Source organism: Prunus avium, chromosome 1 (genome assembly GCF_965620075.1).
Source record: "Prunus avium chromosome 1, drPruAviu1.hap1.1, whole genome shotgun sequence".
In the NCBI taxonomy this organism is placed as follows: Eukaryota; Viridiplantae; Streptophyta; class Magnoliopsida; order Rosales; family Rosaceae; genus Prunus; species Prunus avium.
The window spans coordinates 48076099-48092992 of record NC_142284.1 but is presented as its reverse complement, the minus strand read 5'-3'; the positions used below and the strand labels follow the sequence as shown (position 1 = coordinate 48092992).

Below are 16894 nucleotides of genomic sequence, written 5' to 3'. Positions count from 1 at the left end.
ACTTCATTTTATTTACAATCCAAGAGGAGCTAGCTTGAATATCATTATTTAGAAATAAGGTTCTAATAAATAGCTAGACTTCCTTTATAACAAATCATGAACTTCATAGATGTATCTGCGAAAAAATTGGGGAAATTATTATAATAAAAAACTCAACGAACAAAAAATGGATGGTGAAATTATTATAATAAAAAAATCCAACAAATGAAAAATGGATTATGGTTAAATTTCAGGAGGTGAATTAACTGTATTTTAACTGAAAATTGTTTTTATTTTGTTTTCTATATAATTTTTTTATTAGATTGAAAATTATAGGGTGTACATCAATTCGAAATCAATGAATTTTTATCAATTCAATCCAATTTTTTAATGGATTTGAGATTTTACAATTCAATCCAATGTGTTCGGATGTTAGGATCCAATCCAATCCAATGTACATTAAGTATACCATTAAGTATGATAATTGCAAAGATAATCATATAGAATTCAATCCAATAGAAAATCCCATTAAGTATGTTCTAAATAGACATAAATAAGTTTTAGAAAACAACACTACAACATGACCTTCGGCATTTAGAGTTCAAGTTACATTCATTCCTTTAAAAAAGAAACACTAAAGTCAACACAAAAACTTAGAAATCTAGAAGTTTTATGCTATATTAATATATTTTTCCAAAGAATATCAACAAAGTTGTGTTAGTGTGCTGGTGATAATAATATTGACGGATTGGACTGTACAAGATGCAAATATTTGCCATCCGCTAACCAAACCGATCCAATCAGTTTTTTCATTTTTTGGATCCAATCCAATCCGTCAATATTATTATCACCAATAAAATTGAATTGAATTGAACTGAATTGGATTAGTCAGTTTTGGTGGATTGGTTTGTATCTTGTACAGTCCTATCTCTTAAGGTAATTTTGTTTCCTTTTTGATACAAATGTGAAGGTGGTACGTGAGAAAGTGTATGAAATGAATAAATGAGAAACACGAATTAGAGAAGCAGAGGTTGGCTTACAACTAGAAGATCAAGAGACATAAAGACTGATATCTCGTCAAACAAGTTCGAAGATAACATAATTCGTATTACAAACTTGAGCTTTCTGAAGCTTTTACATGATAAACCACATCTTGTCGTAAAACGGAAAAATCAGCCAATTCAGGTTCTCAAGTCCACAGATCATCCAAACCACCATTTTAGTCAGCTACCAACAGCATCCGCACATCAACAGCAACCACAGATACACATGCAAGGGTTTAGATTCTTTCAATCCATCCACAGGCAGGTCATAAACTATCAAATATGTTAATGTGCAGGGACGCAAGGATTTGAACCTTGATCTTCTCGTAAGTGTTGTAACTTGTTCATACAGGTTACAAGCTGAGAGCTCTACCATTTTGAGCTACATCCCTTTAAACCTAACTAACTAAACACAAATACACACAACAGACAGCAGCTAAAAACAAAGCAATGCACATAACCATCATACTAAAAGCCAAACAAATCTAAAAGAGAAAAAGCTACCAAGAAGTTGACATTATACAATTGATAGACATTCAGATGTCTAAAGAACTCCGACCCTCTATGCAAAAACAGAGCAACTTCGATATAACAAATATGACAAACCAGAACTACATTCTTTCAATACATTATATGTTCTCTTTGTAAGTTCATTACTTAGTCATAAATTAGAGATAAGTATTACATTAAATGTAATCTCTCATCCCTATCATCTCTTTGTAACCAGCTCAGAATAGTCGAATGACGCTCGACCACAGCATTATTGAACCAATAAACGAGACACACCCAGCAACTAATAAGGACATAAATATGAAAAACACACCAAAGTTCAAAATGTCTAATTTGATACCAACAAACAACAATTTAATTAATACTCAAATGCTTTTAAAATGTCAAATTGATCATAGAAACAGTGTCAGATTGCAAAGTTCAGTAAGTTGGACTATAAGAAGCACCAAATGAAGAAATGAACGACAGATCCTATCAAGCCACCCAAATGAACACAAAAGCAATTTAAAGGAACAGTTATAGGAAAAAGTATGACTATCAGCTGATGGAACTAAGAAGACAGGTAAGGGAAACAACACACTTCATCCCACATCCATTTCCATCAGCAGTTTATAAAAACAGTTCTATCAGCTCTGTGCATAAAATTGAATCTGAGACAGAGCCCTCAAAGAATGAGACTGCTTCTGCATAAAACACGACCCATATAATTATGCCAGATCATTTACTTGTCAAACAACCCCATGTGTAACCTAAATGGAACAGCACCCTTCAAGCAAATAAACCCAACCTTCTACAATGGACTACTCTGCCCAGAAATTTCAAATATCCAACATACTGACCCATCACGAACTTAAGCAACTTTAGCCTGCCAGGAAGAAAAAATGGTAATATGCCACAACAAAACAGCAAAAGCAAACCAGGCACTCAAACAAAAAGATGCCAACAGGTCACTATGTTTAAGACAAAGGCCAAACCCTTTAGCAGAGCACAAACCACCACCTCCAACACAATAAAATCCGAAAAGGTACATATGAATATTAGCACCTGTACATGAGAAAACTTTATATATATGAAAAGAGATTTTGAGAGAAGCAATTTAATTAAAGGAAGATTCAACCCTCCGCCCATATTCTGGAAAAATTGAGCAAGACATAGAAGATAAGCTAATTAAGATCGAAACACTGAAATCCAAAGACAATGAAAACAAGTCATCCTATCCATTTTAGCTGACAAATCAATCCGTCAACCTGAAGATGAGTAAACCTTGGCTAAAACGAGATTAATGAATAAAACTTCGATACAAATTGGAAATAAGATACTATGTAAACGACAAAATCAAATCTCACGACCCCTCAAAGAACAGTTCCATCAACAAAGATCAAAGTCATACTCAGTTTATTTGTGGGCAAGTGCTGCTCTACGGTCCAACGATACTTCACTGCATCCAAAGACATCAATCTGCATACCACATTCCCACTCCCTCTTAAAACAATCGGCAGCATGCCCTCCTATAAACCCTAGGACTCCATTAAGAGACAAACGTTGCTGCACAAAACTTTTTGCGCGAATCATATCTGATAAAATCTAACAAAAATAAATCATAAGCCAAGAAGTACCAGCACCTCTTAAAAGCATCCCCCATTCAACCGAGCCTCACGAGCAAGCTGACAATGTACAGACCAAATATCCAAGAAGAATGGTAAGCCAAGAAAAAACAGGAGACCACTATAAGCAGTCCACATTCCAATGATGACAAGACCAAAAGGAAAGACGTACACTCTGCAAAGGCAACTCCCATTCCTCTTGACTGTCGCACATGCCCAAATTCATTATTCCGTTGGTTTGCTTGAATACCCATTCCGTTAATATGTAATCAAGTAAAAAAGACGCGAAATGAATTTGCATAATACATTTGCTCAAAAATGCCACATTTATGGTCTACAGAGAACTAAATCGCAAGCAAAGAAACGTAAAACCACCTCTTAAAAGAGATGTTCCAGGCTCTGACAAAGTGCGACTCCAGTAAAAGACAAGTTAGGATGCAACTGCAAACACATTGCATGAGATCAAATGGTGGTGCCAGATCATATACACTCATAAAAAAATATCAAATGAACGACCAAATATCTTAACAAGCGCCCTTCTGAAAAGGCCAAAGAAGAGGGGTAAAAAAAAGAGAAGCACCAAAGAATATCCAACCCTGAATGGCCAAAGTATTGCACAAAGCTGCACAGACTGCATTGAATCCACCTTCAACCAGACAAAATAGACATTTAAACAGACAAAAACAGCAATACCAATAAAGACAAGCATCTGCCAAACCTTAAAATGTGTGAATTAATTAAAGACCAGCACAATATAGAAATGAATGGGAGAGGTGCAGAGTCATGAAAAATTAAGGATCTTGAGGCCCCTACATGAAATTCAAAATCTGTAATCAGTTATCTTTTAAAAAACAGAAATAAAAGTAAATTTTGAGAGAATATAATTAAGTTAAAGAAAAGAATGAACCCATTCATAAGAATATGTTGAACTATCAAGCCATGAACGATAAACCCCATAAAAGAATACAACAAATAAGAAACGACTGTGGAGACTGTTTCTCAAGGAATCAATGCAGATACAAGACAGACTCCGAGCTACAAAACTTCTGCACAGGAAAATCCATGAACTACCGCAAAAAAAATTGACATCATCATAACATATCACCATTTGAAAAGAATTGTAAGTATCATGAAAACAAGAAGGCAGTGGATGAAAAACCAGGCGAGGTGCAACAAGTTCTGATTGTCACTCAAAAATTCATCCTCATCAACTTAACTCAAGTAAGACTTTGAGCAATGAGCATCTGCATGAGACAATGACATACTGAAATGAATACATAACGGAAAACAAAACTCAGCATGACACCTGTTCCTGAGGTTTCAAAATTGACATTAAGTTTAAATTGAACTGCAGAAACCCTCCTCGAAAAAGAGAGCCACAACAAAGATCAGACGCAGCATAACCTCCTTAAGAAATTAGTCCAGTCATGAATTAAGTTACACTTGTTCACACACAAGAACAAGGATGCATCTCATAACTCCTTAAAAACTGAGACATTAGAGCACTAGACAAAAATCAACAAAGCCCAACATCCAAGGAAAAAGATCCAGAAACAGACCAGAGCTACGATGTATCTGCACAAAATAATGCCCAACGAAAGTGTCGAATCTCATAAACAAATTAAATCATAAGGCCATACTACTCAACTCCCTCTTAAAAGAAATTTCCTTCAACAAATTTGGACCCCATATACAGACAAGATGATCTGCATAGAATGGAAAGTAATGGTGCAAATCATGGCCCAAGATCTCATACACTCTCCAGAATAGAAAATAGATAATAAGAGAAGAAACCCCCTCTTGGAAGAAGCCCTTCTCCGTCAACAATGTTGGACTCCATGTACAAGACAAGAGTTAGGATGTGTCTGCATATAGAAACGCTGCTCAAATACATTGTGCAAAATCTCTTAAGACCAGCAAATCAAATAATAGGGCGAAGAAATTCACTTAGTAGCACCCCTGCTCTCCTTAAACAAAGTAAGACTCCATACACAGGCGAGTTAAATTGCATCTGCATAGAATATTGCTCCAACAATGGTACCAGATCTTATAAACTCTTCACCAATACACAAGATGCATCAAACTCTAAAAGAAAACATTACTCAAATAATGGCTCATGTAAGAAGTTACAGCATAAGCAGAGAACAACTCAAACCCTTTCTTAAAAGCAGCTCGTTCTACTTCAAGGAATCAGACCCCACAAGAAGACAAGTGTAATGGTCTGCATATAAAGACATTGTGCAAAAAATGTCTCAGGATGACGTACAGGCTCCAAGAATATAAAATCAGATAATAACTCAGAAGCCAAGAACTACTCAAACCCTTTCTTCAAACTCATTCGAGAAAGTGAGACCTCCATATATAGACATGAGTTAGGATACGCCTGCAGGCAGAAATGTAGCTCAGACAATGTGCCCCACATTATACAGACGGTACGAATAAAAAAGATCAGATAAAAGACCCCTCTTATGGTTAAGGCAGCCTGTTTTTATTCAACGTAGAGTGAGATTCCAACGACAGACAAGATTTGCAATCTGCATAAACAAATTGTTCCAGACATCAAAGAAATAAGAAATCAAATTATAAGCCAAGAACTAACTGCAGTGTAAACCTTTAAAACCAAATTCCAGCAAAACTACTCAAAATCCTGATACTCCGGACTAAAGCAAGAAATGCATCTGCATATGACACGAAATAAAAAACAACCACAGAATTCATGATATTGAACGTGTAACAGAAATAAGAAACCAAAGAAGGTGAACAAACAAAACCAGCGGCGTTAAGCCCTCAAACCCGTGCCCCCGGGTGAAACTTTGTCCCTAAGACAATAATTAGGATGCATCTACATAAGATATTGCTAAAATAACAGCACCAAATGTAATACATTTTTGAAATGGGAAACAAAAGGCAACAACATTAACCCCCTCTTAGGTAGCAAGTCAATTCAAACCCAACAGAAGAAACCTGAAAAATACATAATATTAATTAAGAAGGGAATTAGAGAGAGAGAGACTTGTACAAAAGTTTAAAAAACTTGAGACAAAAAGGATTTAACATGTTCTCCCAATAAACTATTTCCACTTCCTTTATTAACTGCGGCGTTAAAACCAAATTCCTGCACACATAATGTGAGCAAGACATCAACGGAAAGACAGACCACAAAATTCACGATATTGAACAAGTAACGAAAATAAGAAATAGATATTTATAAAAATACCCAATCCTAGACATGTATTTATAAAAATACCCAAGCACTATTTAAACATAGAAACATACCCAAAATGGGTTTTGGGTATGTGTGTAATGATGGGTTTTGGGTATGTTTATAAATGGGTTTTGAGTGTGTGTATTGATGAGTTTTGGGTATGTTTATAAAGTGTTTTGGGTGTTGGGTATTTTTATAATTTCAGCCTCCATTTTGGGTATTTTAGTGAAACTCCCAATAAGAAACCAAGGAATGTGAACAAACAAAACCAGCGGCCTTGAGCTCTCAAACCGGTTCCCCCTGGTGAAACTTTGTCCCTAAGACGAGAATTAGGTTGCATCTACATAAGATATTACTAAAATATCAGTACCAAATTTAATAAATTTGTTAAATGGTAAACGAAAGGCAACAGCATTAAAACTCCCTTAGTATGCCAATTCGAAACCAACATAAGAAACCTGAAAAATACATAGTACCTAACATTAATTTTGGGGCAAAAGAGAGACTTGTATAAAAAAAAAAATTAAAATTAAAAGAAAAAGATTTAACATGTTAACCAAACCAGAATAGCTCCCCACAGCAGTGTCATAAACTTTTAGCTCCATCCAACTTAGTCTCCATAAGCACTTTAACCACAAAATTAATGAATCATCATAACAATACCTAACCACACTTCTATACAAATTCAAAGCCCAAATACATGCAATGACAACCATAGAAATGAATAAACTTCAAAAAAACATAAAGTAGAAGGTAAGCGCCGAACCACTTTTGGTTGTAATTATTAATAGCTTAAAGACCATAAAGCAAAATATATTGATCAAAGACATGGCAATAAAGAGGTAAGTGAGAAACACTCCGGGTCTGTAATCAAAACATTGAATAATTTTATATCTTCGAAAAAAGAATTACTAATCTTTGAGATATGACAAAATTAGAATAGGCCTTTCATTCCAACTGAGATAATCAATAGAAAGCCAAAATTGAGGACATAAAAACCCGATTAGAACATACCTAAAAAACTAGAATCACATTGAAACGGAAGAACTAAGAAGGTTAACAATGTACCCCATGAATTCTGGATTTAGTATCTGTCAATGTAAGAGCATAAAGTTCGGCATGATTATAGGGAAAAGGAGGAGGACATAAACATGATATTACTTACAAATTTCAGGGACTTGAAAGATATATAAAGACGCGCATTTTGACAAACTGTAAAAGAATAAGCACGTAACCCAAAACAATAATCCATGTGCAGCAAACCAATGAAAACCTTTACAAATGGAGTGCACTACGCTCTATCCAAAGACTAAAAGGGTGCAGGCATAATCTCAGAGCCATCCGCAATACTACTACTAAATCTGCTGCAAATCAATACATCCAGATAGACAATTTTGAAATTCAACATTCCATTGCAAGCGCAAAACAGTATAAAATCCAACCTCATAGCCATCCAATCAGATCCCATAAGAACCTATGGAGTTATCAGCTAACCATAACATCTAACCCTCGTGTGTCAAACACCGCAAACGATGCCTGAAAAATAACAGCAAAGCTCCGCTTATTTGATTGATAAAAAACGAGGGAAATATTCCAAACTTTAGAACAAAATCAAAGGAGGTAAGCCAAAGGTCCCCCATAGAAGGTAAATCGATGAGGTTTTCGTGCAAATCAAAACGCAAGAAGAACTAGGTACTGAATCCACGATGCCCTGGCATTCATCATCCCAATCAAAACTCATAAGCATATCAATAAAGATGAGCTTCAGCCTGAAATCAACAAATTATATCTATACAAAACAACGAGAAGATCCCAATCGAATTCATAGCAGTTTCATACCAAACACCTACTTCACCATGATCCACGATGTCGTTTGGGTCTCATCTGAACCAATAAAACAAGCCTGCAAATATACACAATCTCTGGTTCTTTATATCGTCACAACCTTCAAAGGTCATTAGATCCAAATTTTAATCGGTTAGCAAAATCCATCACCAAACCCTAAATCATAGCGATAACAAAGCTTAATCCATCGATATCAAAAGCAAAGAATCAAACCCAAACAGAAGAAGCGAAACAACAAATCCGACAATCTACACCAACCGAAACCGATCGCCACCTCCCTTGTTTTCAGGGACCAGCAAAGTAAGGTGAACTGTGAGAACGGCCGAAGGGTATTTATAAGGGAAGGGGATCGGGATGAACGACCAAGATTAAGTGGTGATGGAAATAATGGACGGTGGATGTGTAAGTTGTAACGGATAGGCTGTCGACGCGGTTTATTCGGTTATGATGACTTGAAATCAACGCTACTTTCCCTTTTTTTTTCTTTTTTTCTTTTTTTTCTAGGACGCGCCTTGTTGGACCCGGATTCCTTTTTTATTTTTTTTTTGGGTAACAAGAGAGGCTAAAAGCCCAGAACAAACAGACTACTCACGAACAACACGGGACCTAGACACCCCACTAGCATCCTCAGCCAAACAAGTCACAAGAAAGGTAGGCACCTCAGTAAAATATTGCACCCCAGGGCCAAACTCAGAGCTCTTAGAAGCCAAAGCATCCGCCGCCACATTCTGCTCTCTGAAGATATGCTTAATTGAACATCTCCAACCAGCTTGCACCTTAATCTTGCAACAACTAATAAGGCTAAACAACGGGTGTGTGGAAATAATAGAGCTAGAAAGAAGAGCCACAGCCACACTTGAGTCACTTTCCACCTCCACAACACGAAAGCCAGACTCCCAAGCCAACTGAAGCCCCCAGACCCGGATTCCTTTTGGATGGAAAAATATTTAAAAATAAAAGTTGCCACGTGTGTTTTCGGGTGAATACTCGCAATCCGTGTTGCACCAGGATTCCTATACAGGTTTGGATAGTAAAAATTAGGGTTAATTACAATTTAGTACCCTTTGGTTACACCTTTAAGACATGTCAGTCCTTATCTTTCAATTTTAACAATCACATACCCGGGTCTTTTAAATTTGTTACAATGTGGTTCCACCGTTAAGTTTCCGTCAGATCTCTCCGTTAGTTACCTACGTGGTACTATGGGTCCCAAATTGTTTTTATTTTTTAAATTTTAATATGAATAAAATATTAAAAAATTGAAAAATAAATTAAAATAAATAAATCTCTCTCTCTCTCTCTGTGTGTGTGTGTGTGTGTGTGTGTGTGTGTGTGTGTGTGTGTGTGTAGAGAACGACGTTGGAGGCGAGCTAGGAGAGGTCATTGGGTGAGTTGGCCATGACGGTCTCGAGGCGCTTGAGGGGCTGAGTGACATGTCGTAGGTCGGAGGAGCGGACCTTGTAGCTGGCATCGGCCAAATAGCCTTTGATCTCGGCGAGTGGTTTGGTGACACATGAGAAAGACGAGGAGCTGGCGCTACTGCTGACGCCAGAGCAAACGATGGAACCATAAGGCCCCATAGATATTTGCGAGTGCGCTGATCAAACTGAAGAGAGGAATTGGGAGGTGAGGACAGATTAGATAAGAGGTGGGTGTTTGTGGGTTTTGGTGTTCATTTCCATTTTCGTTGATTTTTAATTTTTTTCTAATATTGTAATATTTTATTCATATTAAAATCTGGGATGAGAGGGGAAAGAAGAAATCGGAGAGAGTGGGGGAGAATAGATCTGTGTAGGGATAAGAAATTTTTTTGGGAAGTGGGGGGGTAAGGGGAAGAGAATAAATATGGGTTGGGGGTAGAAATTGGGGGAGGGAGAAGAAATCAAGTCTGGGTTTCTAGGTTCGCGGGGATGTGGTTGCAGGGTGGGGTGTGGTATAGTTTGCAAGTGGTGGTGTCATGGGGTAGAGAGCAGGGAGAAGAGAGAGAGCTGGGTTCTGGGTTCGTTACATGCTGGGGTTCGTTGCAGGCTAGGGTGGTCTCTCAACAACAAAGGGAATTTTTTTTTTTTTTTTTTCGGGGGAGGGGTGGCTGCTAGGTTAGGGTTTTGGGTTTGTTAGGGGTTGGAGGGCGGTGGTCACGGGGGAAGGGGGCGTTGGGTGGTTGCGCTGCGGTGGAGGGTGGTTGTGGTATGGGTTTAAAGGTTGGGTGTTGGAGCTTGATCAGGAGAACGCAGAGAGAGAGAGAGAGAGAGAGAGAAATTTTTTATTTATTTTGGTTTTTAATATTTTATTCGTACTTTAATCAATTAAAAATAAAAAAAATTAAAAAATATGGGACCCACAGTGTCACGTAGGCAACTAACAAAGAGATATGACAGAAACCCTAACGGCGGAATCACATTATAACAAATTTAAAAGATCGGGATATGTGATTGTTAAAATTGAAAAGATAAGGACAAACATTTCTTAAGGGTGTCTAAACCTTGTGGGACCAGGATTCCTATAAAAGTTTGGATGAAAAATGATAAAATATTAAACTCTCGAAGCAAGTGTCAGTGTAACACTGGGCTACGCTAAAAGGAACAGAAGGACTAGGTCGTTTAATATTTTTTGCGTTGGTCGAAATTCTACAATTGGCACAAGTTCTCTAGTTTCATCAAAGCCCAATAGTCATGAGTACATCTGGACACAAAGAAGGAAGCACATCAAACGTGACTCTTTTCTTTTAAAAAAAATAGAAACAATGGTATAAGCTAATATAATTTATAAAGAGAAAATTCGAACATGAGTGCAAGGTAGAGGGCTCACTGTCTTGACTAACTGGGTCAACCCACATTTACAATCACAACTACTTCATTATTTCTTCATAATTACAAAAAAAAATAATCGACTTCATTATTTTGAATTAAGATTTGAACGTTGGTGTAACATTGATCTAGAAGTTGGGTAGTTAACATTTGGACATGCTTCACTTTTTTTATCATCTAGTTTAGTTGAAGTTCAATTTCTTCTTCTTGATTTTATTTCATAATTACTTTAAGTTAATCTAATCAAGTATTTCATCAATCTATTTTATGAAAGATGCACAAGTTGATTTCATCAAAAAAAATTTCTCCCTACTTCTCTTTTTCTTTATCATCGATTTTGTTGTCGGTTGTTGTCACGCTTGGATATGAGTTTGCTTGTGGTTATTGGCAAGTTCATTGTTGGATGTTGGTATTGTTGGCTAAGGGTGGGTATGGTCTGGATTGGATCGGTTTCACCTCAAAACCACATCCAAATCAATTACAATATAACGGTTTGATTTGGTTTGGTTTTAACAATAATCATGGAGGAAGCCAAACCAAACCAAACCAATTTAAGACAGTTTGGTTTGGCCAGTTTGGGCCTAATTTCAATTCTCTTTTCTTTTTCTTTTTTTCAACATTGTTAACCTAATTAGAACAAAAAAATTCACAACTTGCTACATACTTTTATCATTTTCTAGTGTATCAAACCATCCTAAAACTCAACATATCATAAAAGTCAAATTTCAATAACTAATATAGCCACAATTCAACATGCATATCTAGTTATTTTCTAATTAGAGGATTACACGTGTAAAATTAATAAGTAGACGGGCCGGTTCGATTTATGCCGGTTTGCAAAAGCTCAAAACCAAACCAAATAATATACAATCCGGTTCAGTTTTTATACCATTTGATTTTTTTCTTGATCAAAATCAAACCAAACCAAATCGGTAATTAAGGATTGAACCGGCCTGTTTAATTGATTCAGCCAGATTGATGCCCACCCTTATTGTTGGCTTTCCACTGCCACATTATTTCTTCGGCACATGAAGTAGTTTTTTCGTTCTTAATTTTCTTTCATTTGGTTTCTAGTGTATTGGGCCTTGTTATTGGCTTAACCCAAGTGTATTTAGTTTTTCTCTTTTTTTCACGCATATTTATTTTGTTTTTCTTCGGTTTCAAATCCACATTTGCTGAGGTGCATGATTCTGATTTCAATCGTTGACACTGTTTTGGTGGTTGAAGAAGTGCCCAAGATTCCTCTTCTTTTTTTATTTATTTTCTTTCTCTATATTTGGTTCAGGCCGCTAATCTTTTTTAAGATTACGGTATTGTCCTTGCCTTATATTTGGGTTTCAGATAATTTTCTTGCTATCTTTGTACTCTTTTAGGGTGTTCTATTTTATAGAGCATATGCTCCAACCCAAAAATAAGATGCACAAGCCACTTACTAAAGGGAATAAAAGAAAAAAACGTAATTTTTGTTTTTGGCTTAGGCCTCCCATGTAACTCCGAAAAGAAAAAAGGTGAAGTCAGCTTCCCCGTGAGAGAGCGGTATTGATAATTATAAGTAAATGGAAAATGAATTGTTCCACATCAAATTTTGGTGGTGGAGCATTTTACTACAAGTCAAAAATGAATTGTGCCTTTCTTTTTTTACTTTTACTTACTGAAAAACATAACAAAAAGAAAACGAAAAAAAGGAAGAAACATCAATGGGACAAAATTGGGCCAATCGTGACATATGGGAGCCCATTCGTTCTTTTTAAATTTAGATATTTAGTTATGAGTGCTGCTATTTCCACCCCCTGTTTTATTTTCCCATCCACCTTATATTCCTATCCACCATATAAATTTTAAAAAAAACACAATATTATCTTTCTACCCACCATTATTCCTAATACCTTTTAATAATATTAAAAAATAGCTATCTCTCCTCTCTCCCTTTCCCGACTCACCCCCACCCTAAGCCCTATTCTCTACAGCCACCCCTCTCAGCAACCTTTACCCCAGCCACCATTCTATCCTCCACCTCATTCATCCTCCACAATTCCCTCTTTCTACACGTTGTTGACAGTAAATTAAATTTAAATAAAGTAAATAAAAAATACCCAATTTCAGCATAGAGATTGACTCAACTTCATATAATTAAAAGAATTATAAAAACAAAACAAAAAATGCCTAGAATCCAGATTGTTAAACACATGCACCAACCTCCCTTTTTAATTTTTTTTTAAATGATCCAACAGAAACCTCCAATTTTGAGTTCATGGGATGTTATTCCCATCAAAATCTTGTTTTGCCAATATTGTTGAGTGCAAAAGGGACTGAAATTTACGTTTGTGTTTTATATGGCCTTCTGGTTGATGCCCTTCTTATGTTGGTCATACATCAGTAACATTGGGGTGGAGTTGCGCTGCGACGGTGAGAAGGAGAGATGAGCGGTGATGGGGTTGGGTTCAGAGTTGATGGTTGATGGGAAGAAAGGGAAAGGATCGGCGGACATGCTAATTGGGAGCTGGGAGGTGAGGGAGGGAGATAGTTTTTTTATTTATTTATAAAAAATAAAAAAAGTTATTTCTTTATATCATTTTACTTTATTTTTTGGTTTAAAATTCTTTAAATGATTTAAAAGTAAAAATTTAAGTATGGTTATAGCAATAGACTGTCAAGTTTTGAGAATGTCTTTAGAAGTCATTTTTCAAATGGATAAATTTGTCTTTAAAATTTTGAAAATAAAGTGAGTGGAGAAATAGGACAAGAGAGGTGGAAATAGTAGCACTCATAGTTATATACCTATTCTTAGCATTAGTGATATAGATAAACACTACATCATTTCATTTCTATAAACAAACCCCAAAAAAGTGACAGGAGCCGACCCAAATTCCACTTTGGAATATGTGTCGAACCCTGTGCGTATCCAACACCTGGCAAGTATCAGGCACAATTGTCTCGAAACTACCCCTCTTACCCTGAACCACAAAACAAGAACACCCTCAAGGGTTTAACTTCTACCAAAAAACGGGCAAAGTCTCCCCTGAAAACGAACATTTCCCAAACATTTCAACATGTAAAAAAAAATGCAATTTAAAGTTGAAAATCAATCCCAATCATTCAGCAAGCATTAAACAAATAAATCTGAATGGCTGTTGCATTCCTAAGAGGACACAAATTAATGTGCAACAACCAATTAAAAATACCCGCAAGTGCACGAATCTAATGAAGTATAGATTATGTAAGTACGGGGTCGATCCCACGAAGAACTTGTCGGCTTCCTATAAGTTCTAATTTGAGTACGTAAAGAACACTTAATTGACACACCACAAATGCACAAATGCAAAATGGAAACTAAAAATAAGTAAGGAAGTGTAAAAGAAATGAAACAACACAAGAAAACTAAAGAAAAACACAAACAGCACTTTCTATCGCCCTTTTATCACCTATTTATCACCTGTGAACAGTGAAAAATGAACAGTGACGACCGGTCGCATGAACAGTGACGACCGGTCGTTTTTGGCAGAGTTGAAACTCAAATTTGGACGTGATGAGCGACCGGTCGTTAGGTGAAAGCGACCGGTCGTTTTGCACAGAGTCAAAATTCTCTGCTTTTCAGTTTCGACCTATGTCCAGTGTTTTACCTATAACTTTCCAACCGTTTGTCCAAAATTCACGTTATTTATACGGTTGGATTCAGCACAGAAAATGCAAGAACACAACGCGGACCAAAAGTCCAAAACAATTACAGAAACAAATAAAATTCAGTAACAAAAACACATAACGTGTCGAACACACAACTCACACACACATTGGGGGGGGGGGGGGGGTTTGGTTTGGTTCAAGTGACCTATTTCTATTGCATGAAAGTAAATGAACTTTGAATTTAAATGAGAATAGCAGGGATGAAGTATCAAAGAGTGGAATTAAAATGTAACAAACACTAGGATTTCGGAATCCACCCTAAACAATTCTACCAATGTTCATGGATACTCAAGTGATGAACTCTAAACGTGTTGTTGAAGATGTTCGCAATCAAGGCCAGTACGCATTGATTCTCTCTAATGTACGTAAAGTGCAGTACGAGTGCTACAATACTTGTGCCTTCCCTATAATCGAATCTAGGTGTGCTTAGTACTTTGATTCAATTACAAGAAAAACCCATTAAGTTCAAAGAGAATATGAACATCACAAGAACCCTAATAGCATGGTGTTTACATTAGGTATTCAAGAAACCAATTCACATGGATGATTCTTACTTCATCCATTTATTGCTTAGGATAACATGAAGATACACATAATCCCAACAATCTCAAGAAGCATGCTTTCAAAGGTGATCAATCAAAGAAAACACATACATCAAGGATAGATTAATTTGGTGAATTGGAATTCATCAACAATATCTAGAAATTCATACACTCAAGCATCAAAACAATAAGGTAATCATGTTTAGGGCTTCAACCTAAGCCCTAGCTATGGAGTTTAGTTGCTCATACTTATTCCAAATACAAACTCAAAACAAAACTAGAAAGAAGTTACAGATTTTGTGAACATGGGAGCTTAAGGTCTTCAATGGTGGAAATCTCTTCCACTTCTTGCTTTGTTGCCCTTGTCTTCCTCCTTGAGCTCCCTAGCTCCAAGCTTCATCTCCAACTCCAAAATCTCTGCAAATTGTGGAATAATAGAATGCCTTCAATGGCTGATGCTCTTTTCACTCCTCTCTCCTCCTTTCCAGCTTTTCCAAAATATCTTTTAATATAAAACAATTACTTTTGTTAAAGCCTTAAGCCTTGTCTCCTTGCCATGATGGGCTCTTTTGTTATTGTCTTCACCAAGATGCTCTTTGTTTCAGATAATATCTCTCAACCAAAGTAATTTCTTGTTACCAAGTGTTATGGTAACAAGAAGAATCAAGATAACATTATGGAGGTAAAAAACTGGCCTACTTCGGATTTCCAGAGCTGCTGTAACATATAGGATCAGTTGGATAGGCTAAACTTGTCCAATGGAGCTCAAATTTGGATATGTTGTAGTTAACATCCATTGAAACAAGTTTCATGAAGATCTTCACCTCATCCGAGCATTGGAGCATGCTGATCCAAGGCCAAGAAGTTGACCTACGAAAATGAACAAAATCAGAATTTATAACCAATAATGCACTTTTAGCTCATTTTCATTCTAACCAAGGTAAAATCTAAGAAAACACAAAAAGGAAGTAAAAAGCTATAAAATGTCAAGAACTAACTCAAAATAATAGGTGAATAACATGAAAAATCATGTGTAAAAATGAACCGAACAATGGCCTCAGGCCTCATTATATCACATAAATCAATCAGTCATCTTAATCTGGTTACAACTCTTAGAACAACATGAATATGTTAACAATTGCCAATATGACCTAACTGAGCAAATTTTAGCACTTGTTTCTGTGCCTGCACATGGTAACTCTAGGTTGCCTACATACCCTTACAAAGGGATCAAGCCATACGTAGTTCTTTCACTTTTCACATTTGCACTTGTATATCTTCATCAATTGTTATTTTTCAATGAAATTTGCAAATCAATCCACTGAAACTCAAGTAAGGGCTGTTGATTTCAGAACAATCTTCCACTCATCCCATACGTGCATATACAAATATTATATATAATAAACTTATTACAGATAAGTAGGAAAATGAGGAAATTATTACAATAGAATTAACCACGTGAAACCTTAATGTCAATATCAATAATTTAAATAAAACATGTTTCCCTCTTTCACACGTAAAAACAAATTCATCACTTAGGTAAATAATTGAGAATTATATAAAATCCTTAAAACTTAAAAAACTCTTAATCTTTGTCTCATAAATCAGAAAACATGTATTAAAATCTTCACCAATAAGTACCAAGATAAATTCATCAATCTCAGTTTAAAACATCTCA

At 36.2% G+C, this 16894-nt stretch overlaps 1 long non-coding RNA gene across 5 annotated transcripts; it reads right to left on the bottom strand.

The window, feature by feature from the left end:
- Window positions 1-1046: 1046 nt before the first annotated feature.
- On the bottom strand, window positions 1047-8565 carry LOC110762581 (uncharacterized). 5 transcript variants are annotated; one of them, XR_002527594.2, is made up of 3 exons: window positions 3309-8510; window positions 3155-3196; window positions 1047-2990 (listed from the first exon to the last, which is right to left on the bottom strand). It is a non-coding gene; the product is annotated as an uncharacterized LOC110762581 (long non-coding RNA). The 5 variants fall into 5 exon arrangements; XR_002527597.2 differs by having other exon boundaries at window positions 1047-3196; window positions 3309-3377; window positions 3512-8510; XR_002527598.2 differs by having other exon boundaries at window positions 1047-3377; window positions 3512-3577; window positions 3717-8510.
- Between the last annotated feature and the right edge of the window lie 8329 nt (window positions 8566-16894).